A 7,828-nucleotide genomic window follows, 5' to 3' on the forward strand; every position below is an offset into this window, starting at 1 on the left:
CCTATCACCAATAAGAGAATATAATAGTGTTGTAGTACTTGAGACTGGTGGTCTTGGTCTTAAGTCCATTCTATAAACCATATTTGAAGCTCTTGGTCTTGTCTTGACTGTAATTGTGCTGTGTCTTGAGTTGGTCTCAGACTAAAAGGACTAAAGATTATATTTAAAGACAAGTCAAGACCACAACTGTAAGAATTTCACTAGATTGTCAGTGTATTTTCTGATTTATTTGTTAAGATGATTACTGTGATTGGATGTGAAACTTACTGCTTCAAATGCAATCAATTATTTTAATGCTTGCATGTTAGCTTGTTGCTAAGCTAAACACCCTGAAAGTCACAACCTCCCTCCCAAGTGACCTATGCCAAACACTCTACATAGGCAGCAACAAACAACATTCCACAAAGGAGTCTCAGGTTTTCTCTGATTTTAATAGTTTTATGTTAGCATGTTGCTAAGCTAAAAAGTCATAACCTCAGAAGTGATCTCTTTTTTCGTCGTAAACTCTACTTTTGCTCTGCATGATATGAGTAATTTTAAATTATTCTGAAATATTAAAAACTTTTCAGTATTTATAATCTACATGCTTCTCATTTCATCCACATTACTGGTGTTATTTTTCACTATGCTTGTTGAAGTGCATTCTGGGACTGCTGTCTCTGTGAAGAATACATGTGATGCTGCTTAAGAATTTAGCCTGAATTAGATATCTAATGAGGCGGCTTAATTAAGATTAGAATTAAGGTTTTGGAACAGCCTTCACATCAGGAGTGTGCCCATCATGTCTTAGAATGCTGCCTCCATAGTTTTGGAACAGTGTGTGTGAGTTTGTGTGAGGACAAGGAAGACTCAGACAGACGGCCCAAGAGTGTGTTAGCATCTGTGTTGTATGAGAGAAAGATAACAAACAAGAGTGAATGGTGGAGTGTAACTGCACGCTGAAGACTCGGGGGGTTGTCAGAGACACATCACGGCATGCTGCAGAAGTTGCATCGAATGTATAACTACCGTTCTCTTGGTGCGTCTGTAAGTGGAAGCTGTCAAGACGTGCTTGTTGACTGTCGGCTCAGGCTCGAAATTCCAATTAGATGGACATGGCAGATTCTGAATGTATACGGGATGGAAAACAGATCACAGCACGGTTATCACTTCAGATGCGCTGACCTCTTTCAATTTCCATGGGTTTTACACTGATGACAACTAGACTTTTTTGATTTTCTGAAGAAAATGTGTTTGCTGCTTGCAGTGCAGGAAAACAAGCTGCCATGATGTTCAAGTATTCCGGGTGATGTTGCTATGCAGTTTTTCAGGTGTTCTGAGTCATTGTCATTATGTTGAGAACAAACCTCATGAATTGAGGCATAATGCATCTTTAACACAAAGAGTGTGGATTGAGGTTTACAATGAACATGCCTAATAACTGCAATGGCTTTAACCTAGCAAGTACATGCTAATTACAATTCTGTGCACTGCTTCACTGGTGCTGCGTAATTTTCTGTAGCTTCACACCTCTTCGTGGATTAGATGATCTTTCTTAGAGACTGTTCTGCCCCATTGATATCCTCCCACATACACGCAGGAGCATCACTGTGACACCATCACAGCATCTACTCACATTCATGCTCCTTCACAAGTGTTTATTCAGCGTCTACATGACAAGAGAGTGCAGAAACAGGCGGAGGTGTAGATATGAATGCACTGTTGGTTTGTTCTTGTTTGTTTAATAACCAGACACAAGAATTGCATGGTTGTTTCCTGTCCCCCATGTAAAGGAGACTACATATACCGCTTTCCCACTGGGACTGGTGCCAGAGCCGGAGCCCAATTGGGAACCAAGCTGCGCTTTTCCACTCAAAAAATAATGGGCCAAAAATAGTGAGTGGGAAAGGCAGCAAAAGTAAAGGATACGAAAGAAAACAGTGTTTTGCAACAACATATTGAAGTTTGAATCCATTGTTTTGGTGCCCTTTCTCAAAACGCTTTCCATAATGCTTTCATGTTAGTTCAGTGGGTAGCGCGTGGGAAGTCTTTTGTGGCTGTACGTAGTTCATAATCGATTGTGGGGGGAAACACCCCTCTTGAAACTGGTACCCACTTTTGAGGAGTATTTTTGTTCAGTTTCACCCTCAAGAACATCTCTACATATATCAATACTACCCATTGTTTCTTAAAAATCATTATTTGGTAATATTACTGTAACAGCATTAACCTTAACAGTCATTAAATAAAAATTACAACACCAGTCACAAATAATTACTCAATTATTTTTTTTGGCAATATCGATTTGATCATTGGTTAACATTATTTTCTCTGCCCACATATAGTCTTGATGACATCAGCTATAAATGAAAGTTGTTTGAGAGGAGGAGACTCCATTTTGATGAAAAAATACAAAGACAAACTGTTGTTTTTCTTTAGAATTACATGTGCGAAGAATCCTAAGAATAAGACCAGGAATGTGTGTGAAGAATGTAAATAGCATACATTCTGATTTACATTTCAGTAAAGTTACGATAACACTCTTAATGAAACCGAGCCTGTGCAATCCCCACATGAAGTCTCAACCTTCGACTATTAGTGTGAACGTCAAGCTCACCTAAAGCTGCTATGTTTGAGTCTTCGGAGCAAAGGGGGAGCTGACCTGAGACCAGCCTTTAAAGGCACATTTAATGCCTGTCATTTATATTTATAGGGCACTTTGACTTAAACACCAAGTGAAGCTCTGCAGCCTTTCACTTTCACCCGCCTGAATGACTGAGTGACTTTCACCTCAGAAGGGTGACATCCCTCAGTATGGACTTTTAAGTGCTATATTAGAGGGGCTTCAGGAGCCAGATAAAAACTTTCTTACCACACTACAGCTCAGGCGAATTTTGGAAAGCACAAAGCACAGATTAGAGTCCCTCTGTTTGCCGATGGGATTGCGGAGGTCCGGGACCCCCCAATGGTGTTCCTGCCAGCAAAGCCAGATTGCAAACCAAAAGAGAGAGGCAAAGAGAAGCAGGAATAAAGAACCAGCTGGAAGCTCATACATTATCCTTGATGTCAACATAAAGTAAGGATACAGGCCTGTAGAAAGCACAGAGGGTTCTTTTCAGTGACCTAATAGGCACAGCAGGTAACAGGGACCACCCTGCTCAATTCGTATCAATTTAAAAAAAAAAAAGAATGGCCCTCAGGACATTGGTGGAAAATCTGCACCACTTCCTTTTGAGTTTCCCTCCTCCGCCCACTGCATTTTCTTCCTCCTCATTTCTCTTTTTGCCTTATTGTTTCCATCCGAGCTGCAACTGACATTTGCCACCTGAATCATCCAGACAGAGATGGACCAGATACTCCCTTTCGATGAAGTCATGCCAATGACCCTTGTCCCTCCCCCACCTTCCATTTGTGCTCCTATCCTCGCCTTCAGCAGAGATATAAATAGCAACCGCTCCTGCCTTAGTTTGTTTTCTGGCAGTTGCAAGAATGGTCTATAATAGAGTACGCTGTGATATATGAATGCTGCATATAGGCTTTGTTCCAAAACCTTTGGGCTGCCCTTATAGGCAGCATCCTGAGCGTCATGGAAGTGGCTCATTTAGAAAACCCTATATAGACAGCCACACAAATAGCATTTAACATGGAGGATATAATTAGTGATTTAAGTAGAATTTGACTTTAGCATGTTGCTAAGCTAATGTTGTGATTCCTTAATAAGCACAGAATATATATATATAGATATTATTGAGAAGAAAATAAATTACTTTTAATTGATACTCTTCTGTACATAGACATATTTATTATCTTTCAGTTTGTAGAGCTGCATTCTACAAATAATTGTGGGAACAATTTCTTTCTTTTTTTTTTTACACGTCATGTGTGCCACCAAGACAGTCTTCTTGTTATATAGACATCATGTGTGTTTTTTTACCACTGCCTTTCTAAGTATACTTCTATTATTAATTAGAAAATGTCATCCTTGTACCATGTCTGCTCCATTTATGTCCCAAAATTGTGAGCAAAAAAATTTTCTTTGTACTTGTTTAAAATAAAGCTGCGTGAATCTCTTTATCCACTCACACAGGTGTTTATCGACGCAGATGTCTATTCTTATTGCTGGTCTTTTGTTATTGTCAGTCACATCCATTTCTTTTTTCCACATACTCTGCTCACAACAAAATTCAAGTCTCATGCACCATACGCACATCCTAGCATACATGTAAAAACTGAGGTATTCAACCAATGAATTTCGCCCATTGACGGATCCTTACTTCAAATGAATTGTGCTTTTCAGTCTCCACAGGAACAAATGTTTATACTGAGTAAAAAAAAAAAAAAAAAACGGAATTAACTAAACAAAAACTTTTCCATTAGTACTAAGAATAAAACTGAGCTCAGGGTCAAGATGTGTTGTTGATGGCTGCCACAACAACAGCAGTGAACTAAAGGAATTTCTGGAAACTTGTTTTGGGCAACAGTAAGCCCAAAAATAATGGTTATGTTGTTTGCATTGCATTCTATGCCAAAGACCAATGGGAGAAAATGGGCATTGCCTGCAGTGCTTGTTAAATGTGCTGTGATCATTTTGTGGACAAAAAGTCCTCCAAACTTCACAGTGATCCGGAGCTGTATGTAGAATATGAACGCCCACCTGTAATCTATGTAGTTAACCTCAGGCCTCTATATGTCATCTACCCACTCATTAAACTTTGACAGACGAGGCAATGCCAAAGTACCGTCATTGTGAAAATGAAAAGTGTCAGCGCTAACGAACATAGGCTTTTTTTCGCCAGTTTCGTAGGTTTACATTATGCTCTGACTAAAAACAGGAAATGTTAAACAGTTTTCCAGTAAGAGTAAGGTGAGACTTCCACATTAAGGAAAAAGTGGATGCTTCAGGTTTTAAATTGCTGCCTCCATAGGCAGCTCCCTAGGTTTTGAACAGCCACCTTTAATAGCAGCATTATGCACTTGTTCTCTCTAGATTCATGGATGTAATGTAAATCGGGTCTTTATAAAATTGCAGTGAAATTCCACTAAAATATAATCAAGAACGTTGGCTATTTTAAAGGGCTCTGGTATACAGCAAAGACGGTGTTAAAATGAATCAGTGGCACAAATGAGTAGAGTCGACCCTAACCCAGGGTTAAATGTTTTTGAGGATGATCCAAAAAGCAATTAAGAAGCATGCGCGAGGAATGTGATGATTGATTGTTCTCCGAGGGCCGTGTTTTACAATGCTCCTGTCCTTGTCGAGTGGTTGCTATAGCAACAGGAAGAAGGAGGTGGACTTCAGGAGAGGGAGAGGATGACAGATCAGTTTTGGATAGTACTGACCCTCTGTTCTTTTCGACTTGTCTTCCATTTGAAGCTGTTGCACGGAATACTGCATTTTAATCACCCGATTTAAAATGGGATTCATGAAACAGCCCCAGCAACTGCTGAGTCACGGGGTTCATAAGACAAATGAGCTTTCATATGTGAGTGGTGAATGATATATGCATCGGTTCTGAGCATGCAAGGCACCTGAGCTCTCTGTGATGGATTTATATGGCATTTGTGAGTCTGTTTAATGCCATTCAACCTCGCAGGGAAGTGACGTGCGTTCATGCGGGCGGAAAATAACAGCACACCTGAAGTCAGGAAATAAAATGTTCGAGTTGATGCAATGATGACGGCCTTGACGTGCTTCTAAGTGCATTAAAGTCAATTAATGTGTCTAGCGCGCTGACATGGAAGCAGGCGGCGGTATGTAGATTCAAAACAATTATAGACGCAGTTAACCTTTAAAAAAGGGAATAAGGGCAGTCAAATCTCCACAGAGATCTCAGCGTGCATATTACCTAATCTTTTTCTTGAAGTGATCAAAACCAAATACTTGAATTGTAGCATTTAAAGAACATTGTGGTAATGATCAGTTTAGCACATGACCTTATTTGTCTTACCTGGACAAGTAAAGTCAGAGTACCTGTCTGTCTGTTTGTTTGTTTGTTTGCTTGCTTGCTTGCTTTTAAAGCGTGAGGAGGAAGTGTACTTCAACCCCATCAGGGACGACCACCCAAACACTGCCAAAACCGTCTTCAAAAGGAAGGGACAGATGTGCCCCGAGACTAGTTTTTGGCAGACGCAGTGTGTCTGTTCGGGCGGCTGATCACACAAGTTTGAGTACGCGTATTCAGACATGAACCCGCTTTTGAGGACCAGGTGCGTGATTGCAACAAATAAACTGACTGCAAATGAATTCCTATTGTCCACAAGCTGCGTCTGGCTGTAACACCCAATTACAGGAACTATGTGTGTCGCCGAGAACAAAGAAGAGAGAGAGTTAAGGAGAAGGAGATTTGATCAGAATGCAATATTAGCCTGCTCCTCACTGCACCGAATATGCGCTATACTTACTCTTAAAACAGTATGTGAGACAGTGTGTATTATGGATTAATAAATATACATTACATTGTTGTCACATGACCTCACAGAGCACAACAGTAAAATTCCCATTCATTAGAGCTACGATTAAATGGCCATGAATAAAGAAACTGGATTTTTGCTTGAATAATTGTGTCGTTACTTCAAGGCATTGCGGGAAACAGATCCTAGTGCAATGTGCTTCTTTGCCTACTGCACATTTATGTAATAGGCCATTTGGTTATTCATACAGAAAACATGCATACCATGTACAAAGTATGCTATTCTGACCAAGAAATTTCAAAATATAATAAAGTGTGAGGGGAAAAAATCAGTGGCTGTATCAAAAATGGGGAAACTGCATGTGATGGTTGAAATGCTGGCTTTAGCGGCATCTATTGTAGCAGAATTGTGGTAAGCCTCAGACGCCACCAGAGGACAAATATATAGAATTATGATAGTGGAAGATATAGATGTCTGTGTCAAACTCCTAGAACGCACTTTAAGGAATATTTCAGGTTGAGGTTAAATTCTGTAGACGGAATGTCATAGCAATTTTCAAATTTAATTAGAATTCATCCCTTAGTTTGAAATGCAATTTAAAAGTCGTGTACTGTTATGCACTTACATTGGAATATTATAGAGTGATCGCACAATCAGCAAATGTTTAGTAACATTTCAGTAACATATCCGTTATCATACAATATAGTATTTTTTTTTCATATCTGTCAATATCATTTTTAAGTTGTGCATCCTAATTTCCTGTATTTTTGACTACCTTTGTTGTCATCTAGCACTCACTTTAAGTTATTTTTTAACAATTATTGTTAAATGCTCTTTAGCAACTCTCAAAATGAATGTACATTTTCACATTTCACATTCTAATTTTGTTTTATGTCAAATAATTTAAAGCATTTAAAATGACTGGTAAAATTTTTATATAGTAAATAATGTGAAATAATTATCAGCCTATTGCTATCAGCAAGAATGTTAATATCAGTGCATTCTTTGGTAATACATAACCACAAAAAAAGTATTCCAGCTCAAAAAATAACAATTTAGTGCAAATACTAGCCAATTTTACTGAATTATTCATGTAAGTGCTTTAAATGAAAATACTGGCTTCACATTTCTGCTTTTAAACCCTCCGGCAATTGTAAGTGCATTACTTTAAACAAGATTGTTTTGTTTGTTTTATAAAGGAATGAGTCAAAGTTATTTTCAATGGTAATTGACAGCATACCACAGATACTGTTGCTAGAGGTTGAGTATTTAACCCAGAATATTATTTTCAAAAAAATCACAGTGAGAGGGGACAGCGGGAAGTCAGTAGGCCCTTGGGGTGGGGGAGGGGGGGCTTTGATGCCCTTCAAACGTCAGTACTATCGTTTAACAGCATTAAATTACTAACCATTTAGCACAACCTACTGTGGACCAACTG

The sequence above is a fragment of the Carassius auratus genome, chromosome 2 (genome assembly GCF_003368295.1).
Source record: "Carassius auratus strain Wakin chromosome 2, ASM336829v1, whole genome shotgun sequence".
Taxonomy (NCBI): Eukaryota; Metazoa; Chordata; class Actinopteri; order Cypriniformes; family Cyprinidae; genus Carassius; species Carassius auratus.